The sequence below is a fragment of the Schistocerca cancellata genome, chromosome 1, assembly GCF_023864275.1.
Source record: "Schistocerca cancellata isolate TAMUIC-IGC-003103 chromosome 1, iqSchCanc2.1, whole genome shotgun sequence".
Lineage (NCBI taxonomy): Eukaryota > Metazoa > Arthropoda > Insecta > Orthoptera > Acrididae > Schistocerca > Schistocerca cancellata.
The window spans coordinates 256374884-256400738 of NC_064626.1; the positions used below are offsets into that span (position 1 = coordinate 256374884).

The 25855-nt window shown below is 44.4% G+C and overlaps 1 protein-coding gene across 5 annotated transcripts in view; it reads right to left on the bottom strand.

Annotated features, from left to right (window-relative positions):
• The window catches only part of LOC126159422 (fatty-acid amide hydrolase 2-A-like), a 193262-nt gene that overhangs the window by 143766 nt on the left and 23641 nt on the right, over positions 1 to 25855 (bottom strand). For 4 of the 5 annotated variants that reach the window (XM_049916571.1, XM_049916536.1, XM_049916564.1 and 1 more), the window contains exon 2: positions 15853 to 15933. The exons of the other annotated variant lie outside the window; for it this stretch is intronic. The gene's annotated coding sequence lies outside the window, so the exon portion shown is untranslated. The remainder of the gene's footprint in view (positions 1 to 15852; positions 15934 to 25855) is intronic. 5 annotated transcript variants of the gene reach the window in all.

Below are 25855 nucleotides of genomic sequence, written 5' to 3' on the forward strand. Positions count from 1 at the left end.
GTGCAGACGGACAGGGACTGTCGAAAATTGTGTAGTGTGGCTGTAAAAAATCGCATGAAATCAGCGGAAGGAATCATTCGTGATTTCCAAAGTGCCACTAGCAGTCCAACCTGCGCAATGATTGTGTTTGGAGTTAAAAGGATGGGGTAGAATGGTCGAGCAGCTTCTCATAAGCCACACATCTCTGTAGTCAATTCTAAACGACGCTTGAGGTGGTGTAAAGATTGATGGCACTGTACAGTAGATGACTGCAAACGAGTGATTTGGAGTGAACAATAACGACTAGGAGTCCGGATACTATTGACCAGATGGATTAGATATCAGTTGTAAGTGGGCTGCTTCTGTGTTGGCAGCGCTGTGTAGCGCTTTGCTTTGGATCTCTGTCTGCGCATTCTTTGTAAGAGACTCTGTGGCTGGTCGGACTCGTTTTTGGAAGTTAATCGCAAGTACTGTTGGGCAGTTGGAAGTTAGTCACCAGAAGTGTCGGAAGTACTGTTGGGCGGTAGGAGGTGAACAGCCAGCAGTGATGGATGTTAGGTATGAGAAGTTAGCATTGGTGCAGGGTAGAGGTCTGAATTGTTAGCGTAGGCTAACGATCTGTATATTTTCGACTTAGAGATTGAATATTATTCATGAATATGTACCTTTGTACTAGATGTCAATGACTATTTAAATTTGTGTCTGAACTGGATGTCACATTATTAAGGTAAAAAAAAATATATTATTTGGTTTGCAACAAAATCTTTCCTTTGCTAACCATATGCCTATTAGTAGTTAGTTGCTTTAGTAGTTAGAATCTTTTATTTAGTTGGCAGTATTGACGCTCGCTGTCTTGCAGTAGTTTGCGTAATGAAGATTTTTGTGAGGTAAGTGCTTGATTACTTTTACTTTTCCGTGTCCAGATCAAATTTTATTTTTCCAATAGTTAGCCACCACAACGGCTTTGTCGTTGGCTTGTAGCAGGTCACTAAAACTGCAGGGCTCCGGCAGTAGTCGGCACATGAGCAGATGTGCCTCGTCTTGTACCTCTCCGCATCCGCAAAGAACGTCGTCATCGTTAGTGGGTAGTCCCCACTTACACGGATTAGTTTTGCATCTGGGTACACCAGCCCTCGGCCTATTTAGTGTTCTCCACACTGTATAAGGAAGTTTGTTTCCAGGTGCCATTTGCTCTTTTGGTATTATCTGCAGTGCGGTTTGTTCATTCTCCCATCTACGGACTCTATTATCTTCCTGTGAACCGTCAAGGATCTTGGTTCTTGCAATGAAGCTATTTCTAGACTTAAGCCTCCGAGCCTGAGTGACGTGCCCATTCAGTGGGTGTCGAGAATCTGTTTCTTTCTTCGTTCTCTCAGCGTCTGCTGCCACCTGCCTTCTGATCTTGGATGGGGCAATTCCAGCAAGTAGGTACAAATTACCCATTGGTGTGAGTCTGAGACAGCCTGTAACAATTCGCATTGTCTCATTTACACTTACATCAACCTGTTTAGCATGTGCAGATGCTTCCCATACTGGCGCTGCATAGTCTGCTGAAGAAATACACAGAGAAAGTGCTGATGTTCTCAGTACTGATGGTTGAGCTCCCCATTCATAGTTTGTCAGCCTGCGGATGATGTTATTCCTGGAGCAGACTTTAGCTTTGGTGTTTTGGCAATGCTGCTTGAAGGAAAGCGTTCTGTCAAGTACAACCCCAAGGTATTTAGGTGTTGGACAGTGCTTTAGCTTCTTACCTTGCCATGTAACGTCGAGTTCAACTCCAGCATCTCTATTGCGCAGGTGGAAAGCACATACTTGGGTTTTGTCAGGGTATGACTTGAGGTGATTTGCGTCATAGTATTGAGCCAGTTCTTCAAGCGCTCTAGAGAGATTTCCAGATGTTGCATCAAAATTGGACCCCTGGACCACCACAGCTGTGTCATCAGCATATACGAAGAGTCTTGCATCTTCAGGTATAGGTTGGTCATTAGTATACACATTATAAAGGATGGGAGAAAGTACACTTCCTTGTGGTAAGCCATTCTTCTGCAGTCGCCATCTACTGTTCTTACCATTTAGGGAGACATAAAATCTTCGATTCTGCAGAAGACTACCAATAACCATCGTCAACCTACAGTCCCCTGTGAGGTGATATAATTTGCGCAATAGCTTTCTGTGGTTTACCGTGTCGTATGCAGCAGTAAGATCTATGAAAGCTGCTCCAGTTATTAATTTTTTTTCAAACCCGTCAGATTAAGTATTTACCCACAACAAGATCTTCCTGGTCTGAAACCGGCTTGTTCCTTTATGAGCTTTCCATCTATAGTTTCTGCCACCCGGTTGAGAATCATCCGCTCCAGTATCTTATAGAGATGGCATAGAAGTGACACTGGTCTGTAACTTTTGGGGTCCTTTATCTCCTTGCCAGGTTTTAGTAAAGCCACCACTCTCGCCTGCCGCCATAGTTTTGGAATATTCAGCTCTTTAATACAGGTGTTCATCATTTGTAGTAACCAGTTTCGAGCTTTGGGCCCAAACTGTTTTATCTGCTCAGTTCCAGCGGCCTTATTCAGTTTCATACTCTGAATGGCGTCTTCCAGTTCGGTTGCTGTGAATGAAGCATTGAGGAGTCCGTAATCTTTTTGTTCTTGGGGTATAACTCTTTCCCTTTCTCTTTTCCCTTTGGTTTTCCCATTCTTCAGAAGTTGGCTAGCAATCTGATTTGCTGTTACCCCGTTGTTCTTCTGCTGGTGGTCAGTTGGGTCCCCACGTAAGTTTTTTAGTAATTTCCATGCACGTCTGCTGTTTTGTTTCATGTCAAGATTCTCGACTAGTTTGCACCACCGTGATCTCTTATCCTCAGCAATAGCCTGCATTAGTTCCTCCCCAGCCTCCATCGTATCTTCGGTGAATGGGTCCTGAGTGAACAGGTTTTGGTACCTGTCAAGTAAGACCTTGCTGCTGCCGGTCAGACCCTGGATGTACTGGGTACGGCAACCCCTTGGGATGTTTTTCCTTGAGATCCCTTTCACAAGATCGATAAATCTACCATACTCATCTGGTCGAGGAGGGATTTTCTCAATCTCTTCGTCCAATTGCTCTTTAAATTTCTGCCAGTCTGCCTTTTTGAAGTTAAACAGTCTTCGGAAAGGCACCTCCTCTGGTTTAACCATGGCATTCACAACACAAACGACGGGTCTGTGTTGTGTACTTGGGATAGGTTCTTCAACAAGCTTCATGCACTGTGCTGCCAACTTCCTACTCACAAAGATGTTGTCAGGATCATATCCCCTTCTCCATCTTCTGCTGTTGAAAGAAGCTGGCTGTTTTGGGTCATGAATGAGTTGTAGGCCGTTAGTGTCAGCCCAGGATTCAAGCTGTACACCATTCTCATCAGTCTCATTATATCCCCATGCTTCACCATGGCAGTTGAAATCACCCATGACAAAATTAATATGGTCATTTGTAAAATTGTTTGGTTCATGGAAAACAAAGTCCACAACTGGTGGTTTGTACACAGACGTCACAGAGAACTTCTGGGCGCGAATGGTAAGTACATCAATGTTATTTACTTCTGTCATTGCGGCTGATGTTACGTTGAGCCCGGGTCTGATGAAAATCGCGCTCCCATACTTGTCGTGAGTTCTCTCAATGGCCAAATCCATTCCTGCTATTTTAGGTCTGTGGCTGGTGGCTCCCCGGTGTGTTTCGTGCACCAACAATACGTCGCATTTATGCTTATAGCACATGTCTGCTAATAAAACACTCTTATGACTAGAGAATCCCTCAATATTTATCGAGATCGTCACAAGGGGTGGTCTTGATAAAGGCCGTTGCATCTTGATGTTAATTTGGTTTTGGACTTCAACTTGATCTGGTGTTAGAAGGATTAGCCGGTGAAATCTTTCACCGTTTCCAGGGTACGCCCGATTGTGCCTGTCTTTAGGCTCACAACCTTCTGGGAGGCTCCATCTTTGTACCCCAGTGCTTGATTAAATGTATTTTCCGGGACGTTTGGTCACCCTAATCTATACAGTGCTTGATGAAATGTATAGATTAGGGTGACCAAACGTCCCGGAAAACCGGGATTGTCCCGGTTTTCATCCCTGTGTTCCGATGTCCCGAAAATTTGTTTCGGGACGCTCAAAAGTCCCGGAATTCAGTTTTTAAATACATTTTGTGAAACTTTTTCAAATTTTTGGGATTTCGCTATATTAAAGAAAATACAACACAAGAAATTAATATATTTAAGCTTATTTGTCTAAAACCTCCATTTTCCCATACTAGTAATCACAGTATCAGTATTGATACACTCAGGCAATAATTTACTTTGAGCGTACTTTGGCCAACAAGTAGTAAGTTGTATTATTGTAACAGAGCTATGAAACCGTCGCGCCACTTACTCACACACTCATTGTCAGAACAGTGTAGTAGTTGATGTTTTGTCAGACAAACTGCAATAGTTTTTTCTCATATTAGTGGTATTATTGCTGGAGTACTGTGAAACGCAATGCCGAAACGTGCCTGCAAGTTCAGTGACTGTTATTCCAAGGAATGGAATTTCATTAAGAAAGGTCGTTTTGATTACGAAGCAGAGTTTTCCGTATGTAACTGTTTTATTAGTATAAGTCATGGTGGACGTTCCGACATAGTTGGTCACATCAGGTCAAAGAAACACATTAACAGATACAGTGCATCGAGCTGCAGCAAAACTCTACAAAATTATTTTGTGAAACATCAGTCAAGTGAAGAGACAAAAGTTCGAGCAGCCCAGCTTACACTAGCCTACCACACGGTAAAACATCACCAAACTTATAGATCTAGTGATTGTACTAATAAGCTTAACAGCATTATGTTTGATGATTCTTCAATTGCAAAAAAGGTTAGTTCAGCAAGAACTAAAGTGTCAGCTTTAGTGAAAGGAGTTATTGCTCCCCAGAGTGTAAAGGAAAGCCTTGAATACATCAAAAAGTCTTCTTTCTACGGGATATCCACTGATGCCAGCAATCATAAGGCCACTAAAATATTTCCGTTTGTTGATCAGTTTTTCGATATTAATCAGGGAATTCAGACCAAACTTTTGAAGGTGAGTTCCCTACCTAATGAAACATCTGACGAAATTTCAAGATTTTGTATGAATACTATCGAAATGTTTTATCTTGAGAAAAATAAATGTGTGGCATTTTGTGGATACAACACCAACACAAACTTTGGTGGTTTAAAAAGACAAGGCAAATGCAACGTATTAACCAAATTAAAGGCAACATTGCATGAAAACATTGAAGGCATAGGGTACCCTGCACATGTTTTACACGACAGCGTGCAGACATCTGCTGACAGTTTAAGCTGTGATGTTGAAACTATCGTCGTGAAGGTACACTCACACTTTTACCTATACACTGTTAGAACAGAGAGGCTTAAGGAGTTCTGTGATTATGTGGGAACTGAATATATGACTGTAATGTGTCACTCGAAAACTCGCTGGTTGCCACTGTTTCCAGCAGTTGAAAGAGTAATCCGCCTGTTTGAACCGTTAAAAGATATCTTCCTAAAGAAGACAAAGCCCCCAAAATATTGGTTCAGTTTTTCAGTAACCCTTTAAGTGAAGCCTACTTATGGTTCATTCACAGTCAGCTTAGCACTTTGCAGCAAGGGATAAAGGAAATTGAGGGAAGCACGAAAAGTGTAATAGAGGTAAATGATGTTTTGAAAAATGCTATGGAAACTGTTACTAAGAGGCGAGAACAGCAGTACATTTCTTTTAACGTTAAATCTGTCCTTCAAAGAGCAGAAGTATCAGAAGCAGTGGAAAGGAGTTTTAGAGAAGAAGTTTACAAGTTTTATGACACTTGTGTAGAATATCTCAGCAAGTGGAACGCCTCATATTTACCCTCATCGCCGGTGTTTGATTGGATGTTACTGAAGAGAGTGCCAAAATGGGAAAGTGTTGAAGAGACAGTTTCTTATTTGAAGAGTAAAGAGATTGAAATCGATGATTCCATTCTCTTTGATCAGTTTGGCATACTGACAAATTTTGTTGAAGAAAGTCTTCACAAGTGGTATGATGAAAAAAAAGCATTATTGGAATGTCATGAGAAGTGGGTGAGTTTTTTTAAAAGCTGTGTCTGTCTTCAGCATTACTCTGAGTCGGTAATAATTGCAAGGTATTTATTTGCAATCCCAGCCCATAATGCCAATGTGGAAAGAATATTTTCGTTCATGAATACCCAGTGGACTGATGAAAGAAACAGAATGGAGGTGGACTCTCTTGAGGCAATCCTGCAGATCCTGTACAACTACAAAATGGATTTTGCCGAGTTTTATCACTGTGTCTCAAAGAACAAAGACATGATCAAGAAGGCTGGAGGCAGTGAAAAATACCCTTTTCTCCAAGGACAGTCAATTCCATCTCCAAGTGGTCAGTAATATTAAAGCTCATGTCAATATTAATTGATTAAAAGTTGAATGGCTGTAAAATTTTGTAAAATCGTAATACATTTCTTTATTACTGTATACGTTTATTAAATGTCATTAATTATACAGATAATCTAGATTATATCAATCTTTTGTATCCTCTTATTAGTTATAATAATCGGGTTAACAAAATGTATCAACAAAACATTAACATATTGTGGGTCTCAGTCATTCAGCAATTTAAGTACAGCCACACTCATTTACATAAAGAAGTTTCAAAGTGACCGAATGAATAATGTTAGAAGATCCATGAGCCTTTTGTGGGTGACAGTGTTGTATACAGTGTGATTTTTTCCACCGTGTCCAAACTCTAGGAGTGAAAAAGGTCTAATGAACTTATGTCTGGAAATGCATGGTTTCCGTGCTAGAGACCATTTATTCAATCATACTTTGGTACAGAGACAGCGGTCTAATACGCGATGTACCATGCAGTAAACAGTTACAGTATGCACTGTTTCCTCCTAGATGGTCATATTGTTCCTCATACGACATGCCCTAGCGACCTCTCCAGCCATATTACTTGGTACTGTGGTGTCCAATTCACTTCTCTTGCTGACTCACGTTTTAGTGGGCGCGATACAGCGTTGTACACAATGGTTCCGTATTCGGATCGGGAACTTGCCGACATTTTGTTTTCTTACAGAAAGGCAAAGGGCAACGGGCGGTGGAAAGCGATGTTGTATCAGGAGACCTACCCTCGCCGACAACAACCACAGCATTCAGTGAAACTTCCTGGCAGATTAAAACTGTGTGCGGGACCGAGACTCGAACTCGGGACCTTTGCCTTTCGCGGGCAAGTGCTCTCCCAACTGAGCTACCCAAGCACGACTCACGCCCCGTCCTCACAGCTTTACTTCTGCCAGTACCTCGCCTCCTACCTTCCAGACTTTACAGAAGTTCTCCTGCGAACCTTGCAGAACTAGCACTCCTGAAAGAAAGGATATTGCGGAGACATGGCTTGGCCATAGCCTGGGGGATGTTTCTAGAATGAAATTTTCACTCTACAGTGGAGTGTGCGCTGATATGAAACTTCCTGGCAGATTAAAACTGTGTGCCGGACCGAGACTCGAACTCGGGACCTTTGCCTTTCGCGGGCAAGTGCTCTAGAGCCAGGAAGTTTCATATCAGCGCACACTCCGCTGTAGAGTGAAAATTTCATTCTAGAAAAATCCCCCAGGCTGTGGCAAAGCCATGTCTCCGCAATATCCTTTCTTTCAGGAGTGCTAGTGCTGCAAGGTTCGCAGGAGAACTTCTGTAAAGTTTGGAAGGTAGGAGGCGGGGTACTGGCAGAAGTAAAGCTGTGAGGACGGGGCGTGAGTCGTGCTTGGGTAGCTCAGTTGGGAGAGCACTTGCCCGTGAAAGGCAAAGGTCCCGAGTTCGACTCTCGGTCCGGCACACAGTTTTAATCTGCCAGGAAGTTTCCTATCAGCGCACACTCCGCTGTAGAGTGAAAATTTCGTTCTATGGCAGCATTCAGTGTTTGCAACAATGTTTCGCCGTTTGTCCGGAAGGGTCGTTTCAGAAGCAGAAAATCACGAAGGACTTACTCGAAATGTTCGGACACCAAATTCGGTCGAAAATGTGATTTACACTGTGGCAGGCGACCGCCGTGACAGTACCAGCAGTTACCCCCCCCCCCTCGCCCCCAACACAGGGTAAGCCAGACGATGGTGTAGAACATTCTCCATGACAATTGTTACTATTCCTTATCACTTACATCGTGTGCAGAGCTTACTAGCAACGGACGTTCCAAATCGAGAGCAGTTTTGTCACTAGTTTCTTCACCAGACGACCACGATACCGGGATTTGTGTCATCCATCCTATTCACTGATGAGATCATCTTCACGCGGAGTGGTGTCTTCAGCTTTTATAACAGTCACCTGTGGGATAGTGTGCAGAACCCCCAGGTTATGGTGACAGTGACTCATCAGCATCAGTGCAGCCGGAATGTGTGGGCCGGGATAACTGGCGACCGTATTTTGGAACCGGTCTTCCTTTCACGTCATGAAACTATCGGCGTAGCTTGCGGGTGACTTTGCCCTCCATGTTGTAAAAAGTGCCATTGATGATTCAAGGGGTTTTGTGGCTGCTATATGATGGTCCTCCAGCCCACTTTGCCCTTAACTTCCAGACGCATCCCAACGATGGATCGGACAAGGGCGTCCAGTTGCATAGCCTCCTCTTTCACCGAATATCAACCCGTGCGATTTCGGGATATGGGGCCATCTCAAAAGTATGGTGTATGAAGAGCCCATTCCAGATGTGGAGACACAGGAACATCGTATTCATGTTGCTTTTGACACTGTTCGGATTCAGTCTGACCGATTTGAACGTACGAGACAGAATATGCTACAGCGCGCACACACTTGCGTTGAGGCACATGTAAATTATTTTCAATGCATACTGTAACTGTGGCTGCATGGTACAGCGCAAATTAGACCGCAGCCTCTGTAATAAAGTACCGGTATGACTGAATAAATGGTCTCTAGCATGTAAATCATGCTTTTCCGCACATAAGCTCATTAGACCGTTTTTGTTCCTTATCCTCTCATCGATCAGTCTCTAGAGTTTGTACACGGTGGAAAAAATCACCATGTATAGAAAGTCACAACCCAAAAAAATTGTACTGAAACGCAAGAAGATCTGTAGAGGATTGACGACTGGAGCCGGCATTAACAGTTGATCCTCAAGACCAACAATTATATCATAAGTAGGCGGAGAGAAATTCGTTATATGGTTTCTTAACTGGAAACATTCACAACCGTTAAATATCTGTTGGTATGTGTACAGAACGATTTAACGTGTAGTGACCACGTAAAATTAATCGTAGGAAAGGCAGAAGTCATGCTGAATTCATCGAGAGAATCCTCAGGTAGTGTAGATCACCCGAAGGAAGTAGCTTACAAAACCCTCTGCTTCTCAGTCTGAAACTTTAGAGGAAATGAGGAATTGCAGAAGATCCGAAGAAGACCAGCACATTTCATCACGGGTTCGGTTCGTTCAGTGAGTGCGAAAGCGTCGCAGAGACGCTCATCATCCAACTCCACTGGCAGACGGTACAAGGGTGGCACTGTGCATTGTAGCGTTGCTTACCGATAAAATTACGGGGACGTACGTTCCTCGGAGAGTCAACTAGCATATTGCCTTCTTCTACACACACCTCACGAAAGACCACAAAGAGACTGGAGCTCATACGGAGACTTACCAACAGGCTTACCAATTTCCCGCTCAGCCTTCAGGATTGGACCAGGAAATGGGGAAATGTAATGGTACACAAAGTAGCCTCTGCCACACACCGTAAGGTGACTTGCGAAATATAAATGTAGATATAGATATTGGTAAACTTACTTGCGATTATTTGAATGGTTAAAAGAACAGAAAATAATGCGTCAAGTAGTCAAACAGCCGATATTCAGCAACAACTTTCAACGGCCAAATCATAAGCACATGAACTGCGGTGAAACGTGGGCGTTATCTCGTAAGGGCAAAGTCGAAACCTCATTATGTGACAGCAGAAAGTAATCGTGACTTACACTCCTGGAAATGGAAAAAAGAACACATTGACACCGGTGTGTCAGACCCACCATACTTGCTCCGGACACTGCGAGAGGGCTGTACAAGCAATGATCACACGCACGGCACAGCGGACACACCAGGAACCGCGGTGTTGGCCGTCGAATGGCGCTAGCTGCGCAGCATTTGTGCACCGCCGCCGTCAGTGTCAGCCAGTTTGCCGTGGCATACGGAGCTCCATCGCAGTCTTTAACACTGGTAGCATGCCGCGACAGCATGGACGTGAACCGTATGTGCAGTTGACGGACTTTGAGCGAGGGCGTATAGTGGGCATGCGGGAGGCCGGGTGGACGTACCGCCGAATTGCTCAACACGTGGGGCGTGAGGTCTCCACAGTACATCGATGTTGTCGCCAGTGGTCGGCGGAAGGTGCACGTGCCCGTCGACCTGGGACCGGACCGCAGCGACGCACGGATGCACGCCAAGACCGTAGGATCCTACGCAGTGCCGTAGGGGACCGCACCGCCACTTCCCAGCAAATTAGGGACACTGTTGCTCCTGGGGTATCGGCGAGGACCATTCGCAACCGTCTCCATGAAGCTGGGCTACGGTCCCGCACACCGTTAGGCCGTCTTCCGCTCACGCCCCAACATCGTGCAGCCCGCCCCCAGTGGTGTCGCGACAGGCGTGAATGGAGGGACGAATGGAGACGTGTCGTCTTCAGCGATGAGAGTCGCTTCTGCCTTGGTGCCAATGATGGTCGTATGCGTGTTTGGCGCCGTGCAGGTGAGCGCCACAATCAGGACTGCATACGACCGAGGCACACAGGGCCAACACCCGGCATCATGGTGTGGGGAGCGATCTCCTACACTGGCCGTACACCACTGGTGATCGTCGAGGGGACACTGAATAGTGCACGGTACATCCAAACCGTCATCGAACCCATCGTTCTACCATTCCTAGACCGGCAAGGGAACTTGCTGTTCCAACAGGACAATGCACGTCCGCATGTATCCCGTGCCACCCAACGTGCTCTAGAAGGTGTAAGTCAACTACCCTGGCTAGCAAGATCTCCGGATCTGTCCCCCATTGAGCATGTTTGGGACTGGATGAAGCGTCGTCTCACGCGGTCTGCACGTCCAGCACGAACGCTGGTCCAACTGAGGCGCCAGGTGGAAATGGCATGGCAAGCCGTTCCACAGGACTACATCCAGCATCTCTACGATCGTCTCCATGGGAGAATAGCAGCCTGCATTGCTGCGAAAGGTGGATATACACTGTACTAGTGCCGACATTGTGCATGGTCTGTTGCCTGTGTCTATGTGCCTGTGGTTCTGTCAGTGTGATCATGTGATGTATCTGACCCCAGGAATGTGTCAATAAAGTTTCCCCTTCCTGGGACAATGAATTCACGGTGTTCTTATTTCAATTTCCAGGAGTGTATTAACCGAGCCTGGCTGAATTTTCCTACCTTGATAAAACCTGACCCATATCGCCTGACAATACAATGATATCTCACGGTGAGGAGGCCAGTGTATTTTACGTTATCAGATTGTTTATGTAGGACAGGCCAGAGGCCGTGCTAAGAATAAGCATTCCGCCAACGATTGGAGAAAGGAAAGCCCTTCAGGGACGATACAACCTTGTGTACTGGGCAGATAAATATATGAAAATGTGGCGCTCTCGCTTCTGCAGTGGATGTACCCAAATCCGTGCCCTAGGCAAGAAGCCTCGGACATATGCTGCCTACATAAAATGCAGTCGTGAAAGCACCTGTTTAGACGCCCAAGTCTAACGGAAGACGAGCCAGTTTTGAGTAGTTTGTTTGTTGCTCGTTCCTCAGATAAGATGCACCACGTGGAATAAATCAGAACGTTGCAAAATCAACAAATCATACAAATTTCTCATTTCGTTCCTACATCTTGGGTAATTACACAGTACCACTTAAGCGTATTTATTTAGTCGTTGCCAAATATTAACTTTAAAAGTAAATTCTACAGTACAGTACAAGATCTTGTTGAACAAATGTGAGATTACTTTATTTCTAAAAGTATTTTGATTATTACACAACTCATGAACACTGAATGTACAATGGTAGATTATTATGGTTGCGCCAATTCGCCCCTTTCTGAATTATGTTAATGCTGAGCAACAGAAGTGTAGACCGACCTCCCATACCATATTACGTTTACTAAAATTACACTAGTTTTTGAACTGTGATTGACTGTTGACAAGATACTTTATAATGGATTAAGTGTAGTGTGAGGCAATGACACTTTATTACCAATAATGAATATTTTCGTCCATAGAAAGGAGTTGTCGCAGACTTTAAAATTATATATCATGATTTAGAGGAATGAATCAAGTTACTGTTTTATTCAAATTTAGTGACTGCCAATCTGCAGAGAATAAATCAAAAATTATCAACACGTTTGTGTTTACGGTATTGTGTTATATCCTGTAGGTTTCGGTGCATTTCTAGGGTCATCAACGTACGTAAGTATTTCATGTCTTGGACAAATAATGTAAAATTATTTTCTGTAACAAAAGTCGGCATAATAGTAACCCCTGTGGCACAGCAAGAATGATTTCCACGTATAGTGTATATTCTGATTCCCTGTGAAGGTTCCGCAATTATCTTTAGGCCACTGACTGGCTTTTACTAAGCAAGCAAAACCAAAACGAAGGACTCATTACATGCCGATGCAGTGTTTCAAATTACCGAATAGAATCCTTTGGACGATTCATAGAAAAATCTGTCAGCGACGTTCTGCCATTTGCTTACTGAATTCGAAATTGATGTCTTCTTGGGAGACATGGCTCTGAAATTGAAAGTGAGTTTGACTAAGTAGCTCTAGCGCAGGAAATGACATGTTTTGCTGGTAAGGTCTTATGGGACCATACTGCGCAGGTCATCGGTTCCTAAGCCTACACACTACTTACCCTAACTTAAACTAACTTACGCAATGGACAACACACGCACCCATGCCCGAGGGAGGACTCGAATCGCCGACGGACCGTGAGAAAACGCTGGGACCGCGCGGCTGACATGTTTTATTTCCTAGTGACGCCTTTGGGTCTTTGCCTGACAACTATATGGCTAAGTGCACCATCGTCGATTAAAAAGCAAGATGACCGAAGGTCTCATGATCACGGTTAAAGCTTCACCACAATTAAGTTGTCTTTCCGCTGCATCTGCCCTAAACACCGATTAGCAAGTCACGTTCAGCTAACCGTGAATTCGACCACAGTTAAGTTCGTGTGTTACAAAGGGAAGAGTCCATTACACATTCAGTCGCTCTCTGTGTAACATACATCCGCTATTCAGTTTGTTGTCGTAACGAGGGTATTGTTACTGCGCTATGGAGAGCAAGAAAAGGAGTCCTAATTTCTCAAAATTTGAAACTGACATCTTTTAGAGCTGGCCAGCTGTAATGCTAAAATATTAGAACGCAAAAGAAGAAAAAACGGACGAGCGTAGCGTTAAGATTTTGGATTCATCGATGGCTGGAGCAGCCAATAATGCTGTACAACGATCTAACATTCATGCCAGAAGATGTTATTCGGTCACTCAATTATATCTTCATCCCATTTTCGGTTTTAAATTAAATGCAGTTAAAATGTATAATATCAACATTCCTGAGGTTGCATTAACTACTATCTCTCTGAAGTAAAGTCTCCATCATGTACATTTTATGACAAGAGATTCGTTTCGTAATTTCATTCGAGTGGAAGAGAAGATGTTTTTCGTAGTTCCTCTTCATCACTGAAAAAGATATATGCCGACAAGATACAAACATGAATCTGTCCATAAAACCAAGAGACAGGTGTGTATATTTTACACGAAGTTTCATAATAAAAAAAAGTTCCAGTGTGTAATTTGTGTTTTGTTTCTGACACAGACTGACAGTCACGTTAAGATTTCTGGCCACTAGGATAATATTCCAGACGTTGGTCTTTGCATCAAGAATTGCAGCAGATACATTATTTACAATAAACAATATCGACTACTGCAGGTAGTGCTTCTATTACTTTAAGAAGAAAGATACATAATCTATTAGAAAACAGAAGGGGAAAATAAATAATTGGAAGGAAATGGACGCGAACCTGCTACCTTCACCTTTGCAGCTGTAAAAGCGATCAGTAAACCTACGGCTTCAACAGAACAGCCCCCTCTCCGTATCGGTATACACTGTGTAAGGACCTTATCTGAAAATGTCAACATTCGATATTTACCTACGACAAATTGTATCAGAACGACACGCTTTCGATAGCATTGAAATGCAGTGTACCAACGACTCAGGAAATCCATCCAGTACGCCGAAACCACCCATCACGGAGTGTAATTCTGCTCCAGAAGGAAAATCTATGTATTGTGGAGACGCTGATGGTATGATCCCCGATACATCACTGACAGTTCTTCGTGCTGTTGTACTATGTATATTAGCACTGTCACCAGTAACTAATGCAGCAGTTGAATATGTCATTATAACGATACACGTCTGTTCATGGACGATACATGGTTATACATAAGTAGGAAATTCCAACCTCTGGTTGATTTGACCTCATATCCACCACACAGTTTCTTTTGAACGGCGAAATCTCTCTTCAAATGTCCTGTTCCCGTAATGTTCGAAAGTATTTCCCCTTTCCACAATTACACCTCCACGGTCGCGGCGAAGATATACATGGTCAAGATACAACATTTTTCATCTTCTCTGTCATCTAAAACATCAAAGGGCGCCGCCATCTTAACACGTGTTTATTTTATTCTCAAATGGTTCTGAGCACTATGGGACTTAACTTCTGAGGTCATCAGTCCCCTAGAACTTAGAACTACTTAAACCTAACTAACCTAAGGACATCACACACATCCATGCCCGTGGCTGGATTCGAACCTGCGACCGTAGCGGTCGCGCGGTTCGACTGAAGCATCTAGAACCGCTCGCCCACCCCGGCCGGCTATTTTATTCTCACCGCGATCAGTTCAAGATAAACGAGTCTCCGACCTCGGTCAACTTTAACCGTGATCAACTTGCTCGTTTAACTGTAAATTGGTTTGATGCAGCGAATTTTGCATGTCCAGGGTTAAATGCTCACTTCAGTACGGTTAACATTCAAGCGACGTTGATGCAGTAGGCCCTATGAGCTGTAAGAATTCTGACACCGGTCTAGTCTGTGCGCGGGAAAAAATATAGTAGGGGAAATTAGACAGGGGAAGTGGAAGGTGAATGTATTCTGGGAGCCGAGCAAGCACACAACAACCATGTTTATGGTGCCGTGATGAAGAACGAGAAGAGACCCATGGCCCTGGTGGCTAACACCCCCGGCCGAGTGCTGGAACCGTCCTCGTCTAGATTCTAGAACGAGAACGGTCTAGTACGAGGAAGCGACAGAGAAAAATTGAGCTGCACTATCCTGTCACTGTTCTGCAAAGATTCACTGCCATCTTCATTGTAGAATGGCGCCGAAATCACCAGCTAGCCAAACGGCATAATTTACCGCAAACAACGTGACAAGCAAACAAGCTAAATTTTATAGCAACTGCGAAGGACGTGGTTTATAGATCACGCTCTGCACCGCAATGATTGAATACATTAAATCTTCTGTTTAGCAGCATCACAGATAATCATTGCTAGAAACGTATGAGAATTCTGTAATGAATAAAAAGTATGTTTTTCAGACTCCAGAAGGGGGCAAGTGCGCCCTCCTGTCTCCCTCCCCCCCCCCCGCCCACTCCCACCGTCAATCCCCTCCTACCCACCTTCCCACCCCCCTTGTAGATGACTCTGAATCACATTTCTTCTACAAAACCACTGTCTAATCCAAGCTAGTGTTTCATTTCCCATAACCTCTTATGTCGATACGATGTTAAATTCTGAACTTACCGGTGCTCGATTTGGCTGTTGCTCGGCTTCGCTGGCTTCCAAAACTACGCGAACCGTCTGCTTTGTAGCTTTAAAGGTAATCTGGAAAGAAACGATTGCGTTAAGTGAACTAAATGTATTTAATGTACTAAAATGGCCTCCCATTTCAAGCCATCTCACAACGTATTCCTGTTTTACCTAAAAGTACAAGGAAACAGAAGTGTGTGTAATCTTACTGTCGGTTCATTACGTCTGGTATAGAAATTATACGAAAATCACATAACGAGTTGACCTAAGAACTATTATAAGCAACAGTTAACTACTAGTGGGCCTTTCATTGTGGATAATTTAAAAAGTTGACTGATAAGCCACCTACCAAAACGTGAAAGCTGTGTCTCAAGGCTATGAATACGTGCCATACATTACACCACTGTAATGCACAGCACCGTAATTAGGTCCCTATAGTTTAAAGAACTTATTCTAGATTAAGCTGTTGCATGTGACGTGAACAGCAGAGATAACTGGAACAGTGATTGCTGGGTATGGAAATACAGCTTAGCAGATGTCGTACATAGGTCAAAAAGCAAATTCCAGCAGTATAAACAAATCGCGATGTTGTCTTTCGTGTATCTTCTAATTAACATTCTGTTGAGGTGTGAATCTTCGACTTTGGACTTCACAGATAAAACTGAAGACTGATTCAAAGTTCACTCAGCAATATTCAGATCGTATATGAAGTTCGTCTGGTTGTGAATGAGTCTCCGTGCCTATTGGTTGCTTTTAAAAACTAGACATACCGCACAGAAGCGAGTTAGAAACTCATTTACCCTCTCGTAAGTTTTCCGAAGCGAATATATTTCAAGAAGAGAACAGTAATCTCTCACAGAGTGTAACAGGTGTCGTGTTTAGTGATTCGCTACTCAGTTGAGTCAGGAATATGGATCTCAGTATACCGCTATTAAAATTAGGAATAAAGGATAAGTCAACAAGATGAATAAAAAAGTAAAATTTGTGGCATTCACAATGGAGCACCGAGACTCGAAGGGATAATGGTGCCAAAGGACGAGAAAAGTGATACTGTACACTCAGTGTGTACACCTTGTGGGCTCACTCAACAAGTTGAAGAAGTAGTACCTGCAACCTGAGGGCCCACGCTGGAATAAGCAACAGCTGTAGCCTGCGCTTCGAGGTAGGCCCAGTCCCTATATCATCCTTCCTTCATCTGGCAGAAAATATTGAGAAGGCCACATTTCCTCGCAGTTTCGACAAACTTACAGGCGGCAGCATTGCTCCTTAATCCTGGTTTTTAGTTGCGTGCAAGACTTTAAGCTAAGAATTTGGCGATTCTGTGACTGTGGGGCGTACACACAACTATAATCCGCCCACTTCCCTCCCATCACCCTTCTCCCCTCTTCCCCACTACTACGTCTGTTCACGGTTATTGCATGAGAGGAACGACTTCCAGGTAGACCATTTTTCTGTATTTGACATTATGATCATATAGTGAAGTTATCCTTGGCTCTTCCAATTTTAATAGTGGCGTCTGCCTCTAAGGGTTATTGAGCACTTCTGTAATGCTCTAGCGCCAACTAAACGAGTCCATGATGAAACTCGTAGCTCTTCTTCGGGTCTTCTATATCTCCTCTACTAATCTCAGTTGGTAAGAGTCGCAAACTGACAATAATTATTCGAGCGATAGTTTCGTAATATATTTCCTTTGCTGGTGAATTGCATTTACTCAGGTTTCTTCTAATGAATTTCAGTCCAGCATTGTATTTTACTACAATTCGTTTGATGTGCTCCTTTCATCTTACATCGGTACGTACAGACCACCACCCAATTGAGATTGGTTCCTTTTATTGGTCACGAATGAGTAATTACATTTAGTCTTTCAAATCATTTACAGTCAAGCAGCGATGTAGTTACTTAGTAAGGTATGTGTTCCATAGATCACTGAAACGATTCCTCTATCGAAGTGACGTGAAACGAGTCAGTTTACAGGACGTATATGTTTTATTTATAGCCTGACAGTTTTAAAAGAATTTTGTAGGAGGTGTTGTCTAGGAAAAATGATTAAAACTTGCTTTGCTACTCGTCAAACATTCTATGTTATTGGGCAAAGGATCAAACATACACTCCTGGAAATTGAAATAAGAACACCGTGAATTCATTGTCCCAGGAACGGGAAACTTTATTCACACATTCCTGGGGTCAGATACATCACATGATCACACTGACAGAACCACAGGCACATAGACACAGGCAACAGAGCATGCACAATGTCGGCACTAGTACAATGTATATCCACCTTTCGCAGCAATGCAGGCTGCTATTCTCCCATGGAGACGATCGTAGAGATGCTGGATGTAGTCCTGTGGAACGGCTTGCCATGCCATTTCCACCTGGCGCCTCAGTTGGACCAGCGTTCGTGCTGGACGTGCAGACCGCGTGAGACGACGCTTCATCCAGTCCCCAACATGCTCAATGGGGGACAGATCCGGAGATCTTGCTGGCCAGGGTAGTTGACGTACACCTTCTAGAGCACGTTGGGTGGCACGGGATACATGCGGACGTGCATTGTCCTGTTGGAACAGCAAGTTCCCTTGCCGGTCTAGGAATGGTAGAACGATGGGTTCGATGACGGTTTGGATGTACCGTGCACTATTCAGTGTCCCCTCGACGATCACCAGTGGTGTACGGCCAGTGTAGGAGATCGCTCCCCACACCATGATGCCGGGTGTTGGCCCTGTGTGCCTCGGTCGTATGCAGTCCTGATTGTGGCGCTCACCTGCACGGCGCCAAACACGCATACGACCATCATTGGCACCAAGGCAGAAGCGACTCTCATCGCTGAAGACGACACGTCTCCATTCGTCCCTCCATTCACGCCTGTCGCGACACCACTGGAGGCGGGCTGCACGATGTTGGGGCGTGAGCGGAAGACGGCCTAACGGTGTGCGGGACCGTAGCCCAGCTTCATGGAGACGGTTGCGAATGGTCCTCGCCGATACCCCAGGAGCAACAGTGTCCCTAATTTGCTGGGAAGTGGCGGTGCGGTCCCCTACGGCACTGCGTAGGATCCTACGGTCTTGGCGTGCATCCGTGCGTCGCTGCGGTCCGGTCCCAGGTCGACGGGCACGTGCACCTTCCGCCGACCACTGGCGACAACATCGATGTACTGTGGAGACCTCACGCCCCACGTGTTGAGCAATTCGGCGGTACGTCCACCCGGCCTCCCGCATGCCCACTATACGCCCTCGCTCAAAGTCCGTCAACTGCACATACGGTTCACGTCCACGCTGTCGCGGCATGCTACCAGTGTTAAAGACTGCGATGGAGCTCCGTATGCCACGGCAAACTGGCTGACACTGACGGCGGCGGTGCACAAATGCTGCGCAGCTAGCGCCATTCGACGGCCAACACCGCGGTTCCTGGTGTGTCCGCTGTGCCGTGCGTGTGATCATTGCTTGTACAGCCCTCTCGCGGTGTCCGGAGCAAGTATGGTGGGTCTGACACACCGGTGTCAATGTGTTCTTTTTTCCATTTCCAGGAGTGTATTTATTGCTGAATATTGAACTTCTGTGTCAAAGACAGCTTTATTCATGGATAATAAAGTTCCTTTTCTCCTCTAGTGTTGTTGGATTATTTATGACGAATTTCATTAGCGAATTTATGTATCGTGATGGTGCAGTTAGATTGCCCAGCTCCTTGAAGAGGTCCCTAGATGACGACCTCGGGTGAATACCATATCTTATATTTATTACTGCTCGCTTTTGTGCAATCAATACTTTCTTTCTAATTGATGAGTTAGCCAAGAAAATTATTCCGTACGACACTACAGAGTGGAAATATGCAAAATATATCACGAGGTTGTTTCCAAGATAAGCAATTATACGAAGAATAAAAGTAGCTTGCTTGTTTGACAAGCAAAATTTTCATTAATATGCACACCTTAAAACTTGGAGCATTGTATCGTTTATAGTAGAATAGTGTAACGTGAGAACCTTCAATTATATCAGATAGAAAAAGTGTATTTCAGTTATAATAATTGTTTTCTGGATATCGAGCAAGGAGTGAAAAAAACTGAATGAAGCATAGCAACTGGCCAACAGGGCCAGTAACCATATGGGAATAATATTTAATGAAAATGTGGATAGACGAGCAAAAGAGACAATGAACGTGGAACGCACACATTATTTTTAATTACGAAGAATTTAAATTAACAAGATCACGGAGAAAACGATTCCTTAAAGAATGGGAAAGCACGTGGAATCGATCTAAAAGTATAAGAGGTAAAAAAAACCTCAAGAAATCCATATACATTATAAAAATGGATGTACATACAGGGTGTAACAAAAAGGTACGGCCAAACTTTCAGGAAACATTCCTCACACAAAAAGAAAGAAAATGTCTTATGTGGACATGTGTCCGGAAACGCTTACTTTCCATGTCAGAGCTCATTTTATTATTTCTCTTCAAATCATATTAATCCTGGAATGGAAACACACAGCAACAGAATGTATCAGCGTGACTTCAAACACTTTGTTACAGGAAATATTCAGAATGTCCTCCGTTAGAGAGGATAGATGCATCCACCCTCTGTCGCTTGGAATCCCTGATGCGCTGATGCCGCCCTGGAGAATGGCGTATTGTATCACAGCCGTCCACAATACGAGCACGAAGAGTCTCTACATTTGGTACCGGGGTTGCGTGGACAAGAGCTTTCAAATGCCCCCATAAATGAAAGTCAAGAGGGTTGAGGTCAGGAGAGCGTGGAGGCCATGGAATTGGTCCGCCTCTACCAATCCATTGGTCTCGGAATCTGTTGTTGAGAGCCGGCCAGTGTGGCCACGCGGTTAAAGGCGCTTCAGTCTGGTACCGCGCGACCGCTACGGTCGCAGGTTCGAATCCTGCCTCGGGCATGGATGTGTGTGATGTCCTTAGGTTAGTTAGGTTAAGTAGTTCTAAGTTCTAGGGGACTCATGACCTCAGATGTTAAGTCCCATAGTGCTCAGAGCCATTTGAACCATTTTTTTTGTTGTTGAGAAGCGTACGAACACTTCGACTGGAATGTGCAGGAGCTCCTACGTGCATGAACCACATGTTGTCGTACTTGTAAAGGCACATTGTAAGTAGGCTGTTTATGTTTTCTTATTGGCAACGTTACGTAGCGCTCTATATGAAAATCACTGGCTGTGCTGTGTGCAGTCTGTGGCTAGTTTGCATTGTTGTCTGCCATTGTAGTGTTGGGCAGCGGCAGCTGGATGTGAACAGCGCTTAGCATTGCGCAGTTGGAGGTGAGCCGGCAGCAGTGGTGGATGTGGGGAGAGAGATGGCGGAGTTTTGTAATTTGTCATGAACTGCTATATATATTATGACTATTAAGGCAAATACATTGTTTGTTCTCTATTAATATCTTTCATTTGCTAACTATCCCTATCAGTAGTTAGTGCCTTCCGTAGTTTGAATCTTTTATTTAGCTGGCAGTAGTGGCGCTCGCTGTATTGCAGTAGTTCGAGTAATGAAGATTTTTGTGAGGTAAATGATTTCTGAAAGGTATAGTTTAATGTTACTCAGAGCCATTCTTTTGGAGGGATCTTTGATAGTCAGATTGCGTTGCGCTAAAAACATTGTGTGTCAGTTTAAGCACAGTCTTGTATAAATTGTTCTAAGGGGACGTTTCAACATGTTCTAGCAGCACAGGTAGAGTATCCCGTATGAAATCATGATAACGTGCTCCATTGAGCGTAGGTGGACGAAACTAAAGTGAGCTCTAACATGGAAATTAAGCGTTTCCGGACACATGTCCACATAACAACTTTTCTTTATTTGTGTGTGAGGAATGTTTCCTGAAAGTTTGGCCGTACCTTTTTGTAACACCCTGTATATACACAGAGGTGAAGTAGGTCATGAGGTAGCGATATCCACATATACAGATGGCAGTAGTATCACTTACACAAGGGTAGTGCTTTGGCGGAGTTGTCATTTGTACTCAGGTGATTCAATCGAAAAGGTTTCCAACGTGATTATGGACGACAGGAATTAACAGACTTTGAACGTGAAATGGTAGTTGGAGCTACAATCACGGGACATTCCATTTTGCAAATCGTTAGGGAATTCAGTATTCCAAGATCCACAGTGTTAAGAGTGTGCCGAAAATACCAAACTTCTGGCATTAACTCTCACCACGGACAACGCCAATGGACGATGGCCTTTACTTAAAGAACGAGAGCAGCAGCGTTTACGTAGAGTTGTCAGTGCTAACAAACAAGCAACACTGAGTGAAATAACCGTAGAAATCAATGTGTGACGTGCGACGAACGTATCCGTTAGGACAGTGCAGCCAAGTTTCGATCGCTGCTCGGAGTGGCCGCGTGGTTTTGGACGCCACGTCACGGATTGCGCAGTCCCTCCCGCCGGAGGTTCGAGTCCTCCCTCGGGCATGGGTGTGTGGTTCGTAGCATAAGTTAGTTTAAGTAGACTGTAAGTCTAGGGGTCGATGACCTTAACAGTTTGGTCCCTTAGGAATTCACACACGTTTGAATATTTTGAAATTTCACGTTCATGAGTTATGGCAGCAAACGACCGACGCGAGTGCCCTTGCTAACAGCACGACGTCGCCTGCAGCGACTCACATGGCTTCGTGTCCATATCGGCTGAACGCTAGACGACTGGAAAACCGCGGCCTGGACATATGAGTAACGATTCCAGTTGGTAAGAACTGGTGGTAGGATTCGAGTGTGGCGCAGACCCAACGAAGCCATAGATTTAGATTGTAAACAAGGCGCTGTGCACGCTGGTTATTGCTCCATAATGGTGTGGTTTGTATTTACAGAGAATGGAGTGTGTCGTCTGGTCCGATCGTTGACTGAATACAGTTATGTTCGACTACTTAGAGGCCGTTTGCAGCCATTTGCGATGGAACTTTTATGGATGACAATGCACCATATCACTGGGCCACAACTGTTCGCGACTGGTTTGAAGAACATTCTGGACAATTCGAGCTAATGGTTTGTCCACCCAGATTGCCCGACGTGTGTCCCCTCGAACATTTGAGGTGCATAACTGGAAGGGCAGATCATGCACAGAATCCTGCATCAGCAATCCTTTCAAGGTAACGGACAGCTATAGAGGCACCATGGCTCAATATTTCCGCAGGGAACTTCCCACATCTTGTTGAGTCCAAGCTACGTCGAATTGCTGAGCTAACGGAGGTCTGACGCGATATAAGGAGGTATCTGATGACTTTCGTTACCCCATTGTATGTATGTATACATGTTCCATATCTGCTCCTAAACCACAGGACACATATCACTTCTTGTTGTTGTGGTCTTCAGTCCTGAGACTGGTTAGATGCAACTCTCCATGCTTCTTTATCCTGTGCAAGCTTCTTCATCTCCCAGTACCTACTGCAGCCTACATCCTTCTGAATCTGCTTAGTGTATTCATCTCTTGGTCTCCCTCTACGATTTTTACCCTCCACGCTGCCCTCCAATACTAAATTTGTGATCCCTCGATGTCTCAGAACATATCCTACCATCCGATCCCTTCTTCTAGTCAAGTTGTGCCACAAGCTCCTCTTCTCCCCAATTCTATTCAATACCTCCTCATTAGTTATCACTTACTTTCTGGAAATCGCCGCTGTGGGGCCTTAGGGATGGGGGGGTACATATTAAAGAAGCGTGGGTGGGAATGAGCAAATGGTGTAGCTCACGACGCGTGAATTCGCAGCCTTTATACATACACTATTTGAGAATGAGAGCATTTAGAGACTAGCCAACTTTACACATAATTTCAGTCCTGATGCTTTTTTTCGCGACAAGCCCCACAAAGTGATGAAAGAAAAAATGTTTATCGCTTACTACATTTTTGCTGTTCATACAATAAAACTGCCGTATCAGTCAGACGTTTTACTTCATTACTTATTTACTACTAATTTTCTTCGCGACACGCTGAAAATACCAGAAAAATTATGTCATTGAACAACGTGTAGTTCAGGAGATATGACGTCATAAACATTGAGATGCGTGAAAAACTGCCGCATCATGCATGGCGTTTAAGTTTACTTCTTTACTACTAACTCTGTTGACAACAAATTTCGCAGACAATATGAAACGTATACCTGCAAGAATATCATTGTAGGATGCAGTGTTCAGGACACATAACGTCATGCATGGCGATTAAGTTTACGTTTTTACTACTAACTCTGTTGACAACAAATTTCGCAGACAATATGAGACGTATACCTGCAAGAATATCCTTGTAGGATACAGTGAGCCGGCCGGTGTGGCCGTGCGGTTCTAGGCGCTTCAGTCTGGAACCGCGTGACCGCTACGGTCGCAGGTTCGAATCCTGCCTCGGGCATGGATGTGTGTGATGTTCTTAGGGTAGTTAGGTTTAAGTAGTTCTCAGTTCTAGGGGACTGATGGCCCCAGATAGCGAGAAGAGAGATGGGGAAAGGAAGAGTTGGGCAGACAGAGGAGGGCAAAACGATACAGACAGGGAGAGATGGGGAAGAAAGACATGGACACAGATGTGACAGAGGAGAAGATGGACATAGTGAGGGCAGGAGGAAATGGACAGAGAAAGGAAAGAGGATGGACAGAGACAGGGGTAGGAGGAGAGAGGATGGATGAGGTGATGTGCAGAGACAGGGAGGAGGAAATAGAGAAAGGGAAGAAGGTATGGACAGAGAGGGAGGGGGAGGAGGAGATTGGCCTAGAGAAATTGGAGTGGAAGACTTGGATAGAGGGGAATGAGCAGATGGACAGAGAGAGTGAAGAAGAGCAGATGAACAGGGAGAGGGGGAGGGGTATAGCAGATGGACATAGTGAGGGACAGGGAGGACTGACAGTGGGTGGGGGAGGTGAGGTAGAAAGAGGTGGACAGAGAGAGGAGAAGAAGGAAACAGATAGAGAAGGAGGTGGAGGAGATGGAGAGCGTAGGACGAGATGGGCTGAAAAATTGGAATAAATACATAACTGGGAAAAGCCAGTTATTCAGCTAGTAAATAAATAAATAAATAAATCCATTACATTTGCCGACTATAAAATGCCAGTCCTTGCACCTAACGTCGATCCTTTGCATGTTCTCTCTCCATGTTAGTTTTATGGTCGACAAGAAATAAATACGGGCATTTAACGTATGACGCAACTCGGGAAAACGATTGAAATATACAGACTAAGAGATGTCCAAGATGCTTGGCAATGAGTGTCAGAGAATCATGTAGAAAGGAAGTAACTGCTGCGCAAAAGTAAACAGTAAGAATAAAATGTGGTGTTCACCTGCTGTTGTCAAATAGGTACGTCTTTGGCGAGCTGGGCATTTAAAAAAAAAAGAGTTCGCCAGAAAAAAATATGTACACATTCTAAGGAACGAGAATTATTACTTATGTGTTTATTTTACATTTAATAACTGATCGCACATGTTTTACAGCCTTCAGTTTAGTACATAGTTACTTTAAATGTTCAAAATGTTCACCGTTGGTGGTTATGCACATAACAGAACGACGAGCGGACGCCGCAACTACGTCAGTCAATGATACAGTGGAGATCGCTGCTCGTGTATCTGTAATCTCCCGGCGAAATTCCTCCAGCGTGTGTGACTTACGTCAGTAGACGTTATCTTTCACAGGTATCCACAAGTAAAGTCCATAGGTGTTTGATCTGGCGACCATGGAGGGAACTCAGTGGGCCCTCTTCGTCCAAGCCAATGGCCCGGAAAGCTCGTACGGCTAGGTGGTTATGTGGTGGCGCCCCGTCCTGTTGGTATAGAACCTCTTCATCAGCTCCATAAAGCGCATGTTTACCTGGCAAAATTAATGTGTCTAACATTTCCGGGTACTTCTGCAGTGACAGTGGCATCAAAGAAAAAGGGACCTACTAAGTCCAGACTACACATGAACCCCCGATAGATTGACCGCTTTATTTGCATCAACATGCGGATTTTCCGGTGCCCAGTACACACTGTTATGCCGATTCACGGTTCCATTGAGTTTAAAATTTTGCCTCGTCACTCCGCACTA